Genomic DNA, 14,180 nt, shown 5'->3' with positions numbered 1-14,180 from the left:
TGCAGCTAACCTAAAGAACCAGCCTTCCTTAATTCAATTCCTACACAGATTGGAAGAAGACCTGCGCCCCGACTAGGGGGGCCACTAAGGGGTGCCTACCCTAGCCAAGTTGGGAGTCCTAACGTAGTTAGGACTCGACCCGACCCTAGCTAATAAGGTGGGAGTCCTAACCTAATTAAGACTCTACCCTCTAAAGCTAAGTAACGAACGGTGCGGCAGCCCCTTAAGGCATCAATCTAGCAGACAGTAGCAAGATCAGCCTCACAACATCGCCAACCAGGAGATTGGGAGAGTTCCTTTATCTAGCCCTAGCTTTTACAACATCTTCTTCTTCCTCTTCTTCAGCAGCAACCGAACTCTTCTTCTTCAGCGAGCTTTCAACCGATTAGAGCTCTACTTCTAGACGAGAGAGAGGAGAAAAGTGAGACAGACGACAAGTTGCTGCCTCCTCAAGCTATGAGTTGCAACAAGAAGATCAAGCTTTTGTCGTTCGAGAAGTTTTTTATTTAGTCCCTTGTTTAAGAAATTATTATTTTAAAACAAAGTAGATTGATTTTTTTTTTTTAGATTTTGTAATTCTATTGTGATCTTTGTATTTCCTTCCTGAAACATAAATCCGCTCGGAGGAAGGACCATAATGGTCGAGTCCTTCTCTCATACAGATCAAACAGTAAAGCATTTAACGGGTATATTATCTCATTAAATTAACAGTTATAAGAATGATGCAATATAACGTGGTCTTCTCAATTATATTTGTATTCAAAACTTGTTAAACAAATAAACCCCGAGAATCGTCTTTTGCAAGATAACCTTCTACTCTCAAATTAATTTAGGATAAGTTCTTATTTACCTTATAAACATTTTTCCCAACTAAGTTCTTAATATTCAATCACCTCTCCCTCTTTCAATATAATAGGTTTGAAAAAGGGAATAGATTTGATGAATTTCACTGAGTCAAACAGATGACTAAATTTAATCTCATCACCCTAATTTTTTTATTTTTATTATTTGAGGTCCGTGTGTTAGTTATTTTGCTTGTAGGATTTCAATTTCGTGAAACTGCACCTATTTATTATTTTTTTCTGACTTTTCTAGTGTACTATAATATTCCACCAATTACCATAATTACATGCCGAGGTTTTCTTCATTGTTTGTAATGGTTAAAACTATTCGTTCTCAAGAGCTGATCTATGCAAATCCTGACGCCCTGCTTAATGTAAAGCCCACATACTGTTCTTTTTTCTCTGAACTAGCAGGTTTCGACCTTGTTTAGTAAAGCATGATGATATATTATACATGATACTCGTTTCAGAAGTTCATTTAACCGAACATTCAGTATATATATATATATATATATATATATATAGTCATGTAAAATAATTAGTTTTTTTAATTTATTTTAATGATAAAGTTATTTTTTTAAAAGGTAAATTTTGAGTCCAGAATCTTATGATAATTTATTTTTATCACTAGTCAACACGTTCAAAGTGCACGTATTCATTCTTGCTAAACTCTTTTAGAGCTCAAGACATCTATATAAAAGAACCTAAATGAAATATATATATATATATATATATATATATATATATATATATATATATATATATATATATATATATATATATATATATATATATATATATATATATATATATATATATATATATACATACATATATATATGTATGTATATATATATATATATGTATATATATATCCATATATATATGTATATATATATATATGTATATATATATACATACATATATATATGTATGTATATATATATATCCATATATATATGTATATATATATATATATATATATATATATACATATATATATATATATGTATATATATATATATATATACATATATATATATATATACATATATATATATACATATATATATATATATGTATGTATATATATATATATACATACATATATATATATATACATACATATATATATATATATACATACATATATATATATATATATACATACATATATATATATATATATATACATACATATATATATATATATACATATATATATATATATATATATATATATATATACATACATATATATATATATCATACATGCATATTTTAAATGTTACCAATTAGTGATACTTAAATCAAAGATGTTAACCATTAACGCGAATCTTGGCTCCATAAGACCGATGATCCAGGTAACCCTAATCACCATTCAATTTGAATCGGAATCGAACTGAGCTGAAATCGAAACCAAATTAGCTCGGTGGTTCGTTGGTTTCAAACTGAATGAACCAATTAAGTATGATAAAAAATAAATATATGATATATAAAAGGCATGTGATATAGTGGACAAGTGTGTAGTTTTAAACCTAGTAAAGTAGGTTTGAATCTTAATAGCATAATTTTTTTTATTAAAATTTTATAGTTTTATATTTTTATATCAAATATTTTAATGTTATAACAATCCTTTACAGTTATACAACTATTTTTAAAATTTAAAAATAAATTATAAATTTTTTATTATTTTAAATTAAAATAATAGAAAAATAATGATTCAAATCGAAGTCAAAACCGATAATTCTATTTCTAATTATAAAACTGATCGATTCGTTTTCGATTCTTGATTTTAGGTAATCGAAATCGATGATTTCGAAATCGGTCTAGAGCCAAGCACCCCTATATCTTCTCTTCTGTCATCAATGAAAAGCTCTCCACGTTGTCGAGCAGAACGTCTAATTTAGTGCTTGATGGCCGCCACCTCTGTGTCCTTGTCGGTGACATTTGTGAGCCCAAGATACGAGTTCGTGATCGCCGAGGTGGCTAGCCCATCATCAAGGAATCAGGTGGGAAGGGGGTTTCAAGGATCGTATTCGAGGTCAAGTTCCTTCCCGGGCTGCAACAGCAGAAAAGAGGACAGCTCTGAGACTCATACTGGATGCTTACCATGGCAGAGCTTCTTTTTGAGTTATTTGCATTGGATCCCTTGCAATAAGATTGTTGTCAAAAACTATATCACGTAAACGACCGGTGGTTAACCATTAAGTTAATAAATATGTTAGGACTCTAGCTCGGAGAGTTCTAATTGAGAGGGACATTCATGTAAAAATATTAGGACTCTAGCTATGAGAGTCCTAATTGAGAGGGACATTCTGTTAGGACTCTAGCTAGGAGAGTCCTAATTAAGAGTGTCATTCATGTAGGAGATTTTTTCTTATAGAAGAATTAAGCGTTGTAAAGGAATAAGAGTCTTGAGTATGAGTCCTATTCGGAGTTGGTTAGAAGTAAGAGTCTTAAGTATGAGTCCTATTATGAGTTAGGGTTTAGAAACCCTATAAATAGTCATGTATTCCTTCTCTTTTTATAAGCAATAGATGAATCTTTTCTGCAGCCTTTGAGCAGCAACTTGGAGGGAGGAACCCCTATAGAGTTCCAAGGAGGCCGATCCCCTAAAGAGATCAACCCCAAGTTTAGAATCTGCAAGGGTTCTAACACCTGGTATTAGAGCAGCGTTCTTGGCATATTGCTGCCCTTCCACTACCATATCAGCCCTCCACAACTGCCCAAAGCAATTCCCACAATTGCTTAAAAGATCGTCGTCGAATTCCGCCATCATCTCCACCACCGCGGATCATCCTTTGATCTCCCCGTGAATTGCAACAGGTTCTGGTTTCCTACCTTACTGCTGCTGCAATTTAGTTATCCTTATTCGAAAATCCAAAAAAAGAAAACTGTTCCTATATTGCTGCATAAACCTTTCGTCACAAAGTTTTCATCTCTACGATGAAAGATACATTGCAGAATTCCAACCGCATAGTACCATCTGTTTAATCTTGCTACTATGCTTTTTCTATCCAAATTTCTATGAAATTTTTATGACATCTTTGACACTTCCTAACAGTAGATTTCCCTTTGGTTTTCTCAAAAAATTCTCAATATAAACCATTGATCTTTTACGTCAAATCTGCTATACTTGAAAATCTACACTATAAAATTTCAACCGCATAGCACTGTTTGTTTGATCTTGATACTACATTGTTTCTATCCAAAGCTCTACGAAATTTTTATAATAACTTTGACACTTCCTAACAGTGGATTTCCCTTTAGCTTCATCAAAAAATTCTCAATATAAACCACTGATCTTTTACGTCCAATCTGCTATACCTAAAAATTTATGCTGCAGAAAATTTCAGCCGCATATTGTTGCCTTATCCCATCTATTTGCAATCTTTTTTGAATGAAATTTCCTTATACACTTCATAGATCATCTTGGCTTCCATCTAAGATTGATCTATTATGAAATTCATCTCTAAAAATGATTTTATATTGCTACAAATTTTCATCGTAACCCGCTGAAATTTTTCAACGAAAATTCTACAATCGCAACTTGCACCAATTTCCTTACTGTTATACTGCCGAAATTTTCTTGATTAAATTAGATATCCTTGCTGTCATATAAATTATGATTTTGCTATTAATTCCCTCCTTAATTCTCTCAAGTTTTTGATGAAAATTACGTCGAGAAACCGTTGTTTCTTCGACGACAATTCTACTCTTACAAGACAGCACATACATGCTGCAACTTCCACTGATTTCTATCAAACCTTTGCTATCATCTACCACAGATCCAAAACATTCATCCATAGCCCTAAAACTCCACTAAACCACACCCTCAAACTGCACCCAAAACAGCCACAAAACAAGCCTAAATCGTAGCCTACATCCATCGATCCACCAACCCTTTCGACCATCACTTCTCTCAACTATACATGTCTTTAACCTGACAATAAAAGAGAGATCTTAACATCATAGATTTGGAGGCATATACTATGGCATCTAAGGAGGCAATCAATGCTAAATTCGAAGCCTTGGAGGCGCGAATGGAAGATAAGATTCTGACGCTTTTTACCGAACTCAGATTAGGCCGACCACTAAGCCCGAAAAAATCATATCACAGAGAGAGCTTTACCCAATCACACTAGGCTCGAAGAGATGAGTTCCAAGGGAGGGGAGGCTCTATGACTGAACCCAACTATCCATGCATGAGAGTAGACTTCCCTAGATGGGAAGAAGGAGACCCGATTGGTTGGATCTCGCGCGCGGAGAGATATTTTCAGTACCACAAAACTACGGATGCATCTATGGTGAAAATTGCAGCTATAAATCTTGAAAGGGATGCTATACAGTGGTTTGACTGGTTTGAACATGCTAGTCATAGGTGCCCAGTAAGCCAATCACGTGAGTGATGGCACGTGTGACTTGATACAGAATCTTTTTGCTTATTATATTTTGGCGTATATCACTTTATAACTATTGCATAAATGCATATATATATTGTGATGTCCTTGGATTTGTGCAATGGGAATCGGATCGTGATGAGATCATGATAATGAGATCGATTCACCTTTAAACACATATCCTAAATAATCCCGGTCATAGGTTATTCGAGAGGGACATCGTGATAACCGGATAGACTGGTGTGCTGTACACCCGTCCATATGATGGATGCAGCTGGTCTCATAGCTGCTCGTGTAGGGACACTAGGGATACAATACAGGTGCTCATTGGAGAATGAGTTCACTGATTGATCCGCTTACGGAAAGCTGGATGGTTGATGATGCCTTATTGTCAGACAGCGATTCCGTAGTCCTAGTGGTGTATCTGGTCCTTAGACTTGAGACACCAAGGATGTCCTGTATGAGTGCTCCACTCTTTGATACCAGACTTATAGGTTTGGCTGTCCTAGATCTAGTACAGCTGGTCATTGGGAGTGGTAGTCGACCTTACGAGGGCTATTGAGTGTCGACAGAGGATCATCTACTCTCGGCGTCATGAGAGGAATATCCCATGTATTCTTGCTCAGACAAATCCCTAGCCAGGGTCATTCGGGTTGAGAGAGAAAGAGTTCTCCGGGAGAATCCGATTAGAGCGAGACTCGAATAGAAACCGTATAGGTCTGACAACACCATGCTTGATATACGATCTCTGGGATATTAGATGGAAGAGGGACTATAGGTACATGGTAACTGAGGACAGACAGGTCCGATGGATTGGATTCCCCTGTATCGTCTGGGGACTACGGCGTAGTGGCCTAGTACGTCCGTAGTCGATGAGTCGAGTGAATTATTACAGAGATAATAATTCACTGAGTTAGAAGGAGTTCTGACAGGTATGACTCACGGCCAGCTCGATATTGGGCCTAGAGGGTCACACACATATGGTAGGCATTGCGATGAGTAGAGGTTCGGATATGAGATATCCAACGGAGCCCTTGTCTTATTGGATATAGATCCAATACCCACTAGGGAAGGACCCATTAGGGTTTGACACGGGATCTCTATAAATAGGAGGGATTCACAGCCTCATAGGCTAGAGTCTTTGCTTGCCTTTCCTATTCTCCTCTCCCTCTCCACCTCAGAGTAGGCTTGGAGTTTTGAGGAGGGTCGTCGCAACCCTGTTGTGTGGATCACCGCTAGAGAGGAGGACGCTTGACCTCCTTCACCCTCTCCTAAGGATCTGCAAGGAAATAGGGATATACAATCTCCCTAGGTAACACAATCTCTATACGCAGTTTTATGTTTTGCGGATTTTTTGCGCACCAATCTTCGCACGACGACGAACATCTTTTTGGGAATCGGGGATTTTTGTTTTCTTGTTCTTCCGCTGCACATATGATGTCGCCCCCCATGATTTCCCAACAGTGGTATCAGAGCCAGGTTGTTCGTGCGAATGATTGGTTTTGAATTGCGTGTGTTGTGTTTAGGAAGAATATTGACGTCAAAATCGTTGACGCAAAAGCGAGAAAGGGCAACAGTAGTTGCTGCCCTCGATCTGCTTGCGTGCAGCGCAGCTAAAGGCGGGCAGTGCAGGGGCTGTGTTTGCAGCAGCCGGCCGGCGGCCTGCTTGCAGCAGGCTTGCTGCCGGCGGGGCTGGCAACCCACGGGTAGAGGCACCGCAGGGCAGCGGCGCCTGCCGTCGAAAGGAAGCGGCGCCTGCCGCCGTAGGGTAGCGACGCGCGACGCCTACCGCCGATGCTCCCGCGGGCGAAACCCCCCCTACAGGGGCGGCCGCCCGACGGGACAACACCGCCTGCGGAGGCAGCGACGCCCAAAATGGGGGAGCCCACCTATAGCGACAGCGTCGCCAGCAAACGTGCCGCCTGTAGGCGAGGGCAACGCCCTCGCCCCGCCGCATAGGCCGTCGCCAGCAGGGTGGCGGCGGCGGCAGCAGCGAAAAGGGGAAAGGGTATTAGGGTTTTCTGGGCAAAAGACAGTTTTGCCCCTCGAAATTTGAGAAATTCTAGTTTCTGTCTTTTGTCCAAATTACGAAAATACCCTTAGGAATTGAGAAATTCCCTACATGTCCCTGATTTCAGAAAAATATTAATTAATTAAAAAGTTTAGTTGATTATTATTTTTATTATTATCTAGTAGTCCTACATGATGATTATTTATACATGTGATGTATGATGTGTGGACGGATGATCATGGACCGTGGATGCGATAGCGGGATCCACGAGACGGACGATCGTGATGCATGGAGATGTATCAAGATGTCGACGGAACCGACGAGGACGAGATGGATGTTCACATGGCATGGAGATGCACAGTTACATACATAGATCTTGATGTGAGTGATTAGGCCTACTGGCTCGGGCCTAATTATATTAGGTTGTGGTCCATGATCATCTGATGTGATTGCTTATACACATACTAGATATGCATATATATTTACATGCGATGTAGATATATATTAAATATGTATATGTGTGACATGTCATATTAGGAGACCAAATTATAGAAACATCTCTCGATAATATTAAGTCGGTAAATGTGAGGCAATTAAATTGACCCACGTGGCCTTCCATCGTTATGAGTAGGAACCGATTCCCGGTGTAGGTTGAGTTGGTCGAGTCCCTCGAGACTCACCTATATCACGATTCGCTATCTTGCTTACGACATAGAGATGTCACCGGTGACCTGAGGGCATGGTATGCTTGGTCGAGTCCCTCGAGGGTATATCATCAAATCAGACTCATCTTGTAACGAAGGTGTTGACTTAACCGAGCATCATGGTTGGTCGAGTCCCTCGAGGCCATGGTGATTCGGAGGCCGAACAGGACGGGAATCACAAGGAGTTGTGATCGGCAAGAGTTGCCTACCTTTTAGGCTTAGTGTGATTGGTCGAGTCCCTCGAGGTTACACTAAGACGTTGATTGGATCCTGATCCCCACTAGAAGTCTGCCGGAGACTTCCGTTTCACGTGCTGAGGGTGTCGCGTGACTCGTTAGTAAAATAGTGGGAGCATATTAAGATAGAAGTCCATATCTTGATAGTTTATTTCTTGCAAAATCTGCATGTTATTCATTTCTGCTACATCTTTATTTTCAGAAAATATCGCTTTCAAATCCCTTACGTGGCATATTTGATGTCAACCGCCTCACTAGTCCAAATTATACGGATTGGCTCCGTAACTTGAGAATTGTTCTCATAGCGGAGAAAATCGTGTATGTCCTTGATTCAGTGATGCCTACGCCCGAAGAAGGTGCAAACGAGGATTAGATCGCTGGCTACGTGAAGTACATTGATGACTCCACTCTTGCTCAGTGCTATATGTTCGGCTCTATGACTCCTGAGTTACAAAGACAACATGAAAAGATTGATGCTTGATCCATTCTCCTACATGTTCGCAAATTATTTGAGGAACAGGGAAGGACTCAACGATATGAGATATCCAAGAGCCTTTTCCGCGCTAGGATGACTGAGGGGACACCGGTTCAGAACCATGTCCTAAAGATGATTGAGTGGATAGAGAAACTCACAGGTCTAGGAATGGTCCTAGAGGATAACTTATTTGTGGATATTATGCTTCAGTCCCTACCAGATTCCTTTTCACAGTTCATAATGAATTTTAATATGAACAAGCTTGAGGTGACTCTCCCAGAGCTCCTCAATATGTCGAGGGAGGCAGAGAGTACTATTAAGAAAGAGAAGACAGTTCTCTACACTAGTGAGACCAGAAAGAAAAGGAAAGCAGAAAGATCCCTTAAGAAGGGAAAGGGCAAGGGCAAACAAGGTAAAGCAAAGGTTGCTAAGAAAGACCCAGCAAAGGAGAAAGGCCAGTGCTTCCACTGTAGTAAAGATGGACAAAGACCCAGCAAAGGACAAAGCCAGTTCTTGGAATTTTCCATGCCAAACCTTTTGATAATGGTTTCTATGTACCTGGACTGGGACAAGCCAAGCATCCTCTTGGATCTATCTCTATAGATTCTAATCCCCAAAATATAGGATGCTTCCCCTAAGTCGTTCATGGAGAAGTGTCTAGATAACCAAGCCTTTACTATGGATAGCATTCCTACATCATTCCTAATGATGAGGATGTCATCCACATATATCACCAAAAAGGTGATAGCGCTCCCACTTACCTTCCTGTATACACAAGGCTCATCTTCGTTCTTAACGAAGTCATAAGATCTGATTGCCTCATCAAATCTTATGTTCCAACTTCGGGAAGCTTGCTTTAGTCTATAAATGGATCTAAGCAACCTACACACCTTATCTGGGTAGTTTTGGGACACGAATCCCTCAGGTTGCATCATATACACCTCCTCCTCGAGGTTCCCATTGAGGAATGCGGTTTTCACATACATCTGCCAGATCTCATAATCATAGTGTGCTGCAATAGCCAATAGAATTCTGATGGATTTTAGCATTGCTACGGGTGAGAAGGTTTCGTCGTAATCAGCACCTTGCCTTTGACGATACCCCTTAGCCACTAGCCTTGCTTTATAAGTCTCTACCTTTCCATCTACTCCGATCTTTTTCTTAAAGATCCACTTGCAACCGATGGGTACAATACCTTCGGGCGCATCAACTAGGTTCCAAACCTTGTTGGAGTACATAGAATCCATCTCAGAATTCAAGGTTTCTTGCCACTTCCCGGAGTCTATACTCATAATAGCCTCCTCATAGGTCTGAGGATCAATATCCTCTACATCCTCTGCTCTAATATGTCCCACATATCTATCAGGAGGATGGGATACTCTATCAGACCTGCATAAAGTTGATACTTGTGTATTAGGTACCTGAACAGACTCGGGCTGTAGAGTGGTGCTTGAGCTTGGTTCTCCAACCTCGCTCAATTCTATCATTCTCCCATTGTCTCCGTCAAGAATGTGTTCCTTCTCAAGGAACACTGCTCTCTTAGCTACAAAAACCTTTTGGTCCTCGAGATGATAGAAATAATACCCACAAGTTTCCTTGGGGTATCCCACAAATTTGCATCGCTCTGTCCTTGATTCTAACTTATTGGGGTTGTGTCTTCTAACATGGGCAGGGCAGCCCCAAATCTTAACAACCTTAAGATCAGGCTTCTTCCCTTTCCATATCTCATATGGTGTAGACACTACCGACTTAGTTGGAACTCTGTTCAGAAGGTAAGCTGCGGTTTCTAGGGCATATCCCCAGAATAAGATGGGTAGGTCAGCGAAACTCATCATGGACCGTACCATATCTAATAATGTACGATTTCTCCTTTCAGAGACACCATTGAGCTGAGGTGTATAAAGAGGTGTCCATTGGGATAATATCCCATGGTCCTTCAAGAACTGAGTAAACTCTGTACTTAAGTATTCACCTCCTCGATCTGATCGAAGAGTTTTGATACTCTTTCCAGTCTTGTTCTCCACCTCATTCTTATACTCTCTGAATTTCTCAAAGGCCTCGGACTTGTACTTCATTAAGTACACATATCCATACCTTGAGAAATCATCAGTAAATGTAATGAGGTAGGAGTAACCTCCAATGGCATGAGTTGACATGGGTCCACATACATCACTATGTATGAGTTCCAACAACTCATTGGCTCTCTCTCTAGTTCTACTAAATGGTGATTTGGTCAGTTTTCCACGAATGCAAGGCTCACAAGTTGCATATGACACATAGTCGAATGGATCTAGATATCCATCATTTAGCAACTTTTGAATCATTCCCTCATGGATATGACCTAGCCTACAATGCCATAGGTATACACTGTTCACCTCCTCTCGTTTCCTCTTAGACACTTACATTCATGATATATGGAGTAGTGTCTTGCATAAACAAACCTTTGTGCAATGTTCCTCTCGTCAATCTCCTCTCGACTTTGCTCGAATTTACAATAAATTATAGATGTGATAAGCAATACTGGTATCCAATACCAATGCACTATCACAAAATTCTGACAATTGGAGATTGATCATGAATGTACCTGAAACTTCTCCAAGCTTCTATTTCACCCTTTCTGTAAGGTACTCTTTGAAGTTCCTATTTCAGTGCCCATCTTTACTACAGTGGAAGCACTGGCCTTTGTCCTTTGCTAGGTCTTTCTTAGCAACATTTGTTTTACCTGGTCTGCCCTTGCCCTTTCCCTTCTTAAGGGACCTTTCTGCTTTCTTTTTCTTTTTGGTCTCACTAGTGTAGAGAACTGGCTTCTCTTTCTTAATAGTACTCTCTGCCTCCCTCAACATATTGAGGAGCTCTGGGAGAGTCACCTCAAGCTTGTTCATATTAAAATTCATTATGAACTGTGAAAAGGAATCTGGTAGGGACTGAAGCACAATGTCCACACACAAGTTATCCTCTAGGACCATTCCTAGACCTGTGAGTTTCTCTATCCACTCAATCATCTTTAGGACATGGTTCTGAACCGGTGTCCCCTTAGTCATCCTAGTGCGGAAGAGGCTCTTAGATATCTCATATCGCTGAGTCCTTCCCTGTTCCTCAAACAATTTACGGACATGTAGGAGAATGGATCTGGCATCCATCTTTTCATGTTGTCTCTGTAACTCAGGAGTCATAAAGCCCAACATATAGCACTGAGCAAGAGTGGAGTCATCAATGTACTTCACGTAGCGAGCGATCTCATCCTCGTTTGCTCCTTCTTCGGGCGCATGCATCACTATATCAAGGACGTACACGATTTTCTTCGCTGTGAGAACAATTCTCAAGTTACGGAGCCAATCCATATAATTTGGACCAGTGAGGCGGTTGACATCAAGTATGTCACGTAAGGGATTTGAAAGCGACATTTTCTGAAAATAAAGATGCAGCAGAAATAAATAACATGCAGATTTTGCAAGAAATAAACTATCAAGATATGGACTTCTATCTTAATATGCTCCCACTATTTTACTAACGAGTCACGCGACACCCTCAGCACGTGAAACGGAAGTCTCTAACAGACTTTTAGTGGGGATCAGGATCCAATCAGTGTCTTAGTGCAACCTCGAGGGACTCGACTAATCACACTAAGCCTAAAAGGTAGGCAACTCTTGCCGATCACAACTCCTTGTGATTCCCGTCTTGTTCGGCCTCCGAATAACCATGGCCTCGAGGGACTCGACCAACCATGATGCTCGGTTAAGTCAACACCTTCGTTACAAGATGAGTCTAATTTGATGATATACCCTCGAGGGACTCGACCAAGTATACCATGCCCTCAGGTCACCGGTGACATCTCTATGTCGTAAGCAAGATAGCGAATCGCGATATAGGTGAGTCTCGAGGGACTCGACCAACTCAACCTACACCGGGAATCGGTTCTTACTTATAACGATGGAAGGCCACGTGGGTCAATCTAATTGCCTCACGTTTACCGAATTAATATTATCGAGAGATGTTTCTAAGATTTGGTCTCCTACTATGACATGTCACACATATACATATTTAATATATATCTACATTGCATACAAATATATATACTTATCTAGTATGTGTATAATCAATTACACCAGATGATCATGGACCACAATCTAATGTGATTAGGCCTGAGCCAGTAGGCCTAATCACTCACATCAAGATCTATGTGTGCAACGGTGCATCTCCATGCCCTGTGATCGTCCATCTCGTCCTCATCGGTTCCGTCGACATCTTGATACATCTTGATGCATCACGATCGTTCGTCTTGTGGGTCCCGCTATCGCATCCACGCTCCTGCTGCGCCTCCTCATGTGATTACAACTTAATCATAGGCGCAGGCCCAACAATAAACGAGAAATATATTGGAGGCTCGCAGACCTCAATAATAATAATCATAAGTACACACATCACATATATAAATAATCATCATCTTGTAGGACTACTAGATAATAATAAAAATAATAATAAACTAAACCTTTTAATTAATTAATATTTTCTAAAATCAAAGACATGTAGGGAATTTCTAAATTTATAGGGGTATTTTCATAATTTAGGCAAAAGACAGAAATAGGAATTTCTCAAATTCCGCGGGGTAAAACTATCTTTTACCCAGAAAACCCTAATGCCCTTTCCCCCCTTCGCTGCTGCCGCCGTCGTCACCCTGCCGGCGGCGGCCTATGCGGCGGGGCGAGGGCACTGCCCTCGCCTGCAGGTGGCACGCCCGTTGGCGGCGCTGCCGCTGCGGGTGGGCGCCCCCTTCGGGCGTCGTTGCCTCCGCAAGCGGTGCTATCCCGCCGGGCGGCCGCCCCTGTGGGGGGGTTTCGCCCGCGGGAGCAGCAGCGGCAGGCGCCGCTGCCCTACGGCGACAGGCGTTGCTGCCGTGCAGCGGCAGGCGCCGCTGCCCTGCGGCGCCTCTGCCCGTGGGCTGCCAGCCCCACTGGCAGCAAGCTTGCTGCAAGCTGACCGCCGACCGGCTGCTGCAGGCGCAGCCCCTATGCTGCCCGCCTTCGATTGCGCTTCACGCACGCAGATCGAGGGCAGCAACTGTTGCTGCCCTTTCTCGCTTTTGCATCAACAATTTTGACGTCAATATTCTTCTTAAACACAACACACGTAGTTCAAAACCAATCATTCGCGTATAGAGTAGAATGTGTTACCTAGGGAGATCGTATATCCCTGTTTCCTTTCAAATCCTTAGGAGAGTGTGAAGGAGGTCAAGCGTCCTCCTCTCTAGCGGTGATCCACACAGCAGGGTTGCGACGACGCTCCTCAAAACTCCAGGCCTGCTCTGAGGTGGAGAGGAAGAGGAGAATAGGAAAGGCAAGCAAGAGCTCTCTAGCCTATGGGGCTTTGAATCCCTCCTATTTATAGAGGTCCCTTGTCAAACCCTAATGGGTCCTCCCTTAGTGGGTATTAGATCTGCATCCAATAAGACAAGGGCTCCGTTGGATATCTCATATCCGAACCTCTACTCATCGCAATGCCTACCATATGT

This window comes from Musa acuminata, chromosome BXJ2-8 (genome assembly GCF_036884655.1).
Source record: "Musa acuminata AAA Group cultivar baxijiao chromosome BXJ2-8, Cavendish_Baxijiao_AAA, whole genome shotgun sequence".
Lineage (NCBI taxonomy): Eukaryota > Viridiplantae > Streptophyta > Magnoliopsida > Zingiberales > Musaceae > Musa > Musa acuminata.
This window is presented reverse-complemented; position numbering follows the sequence as displayed.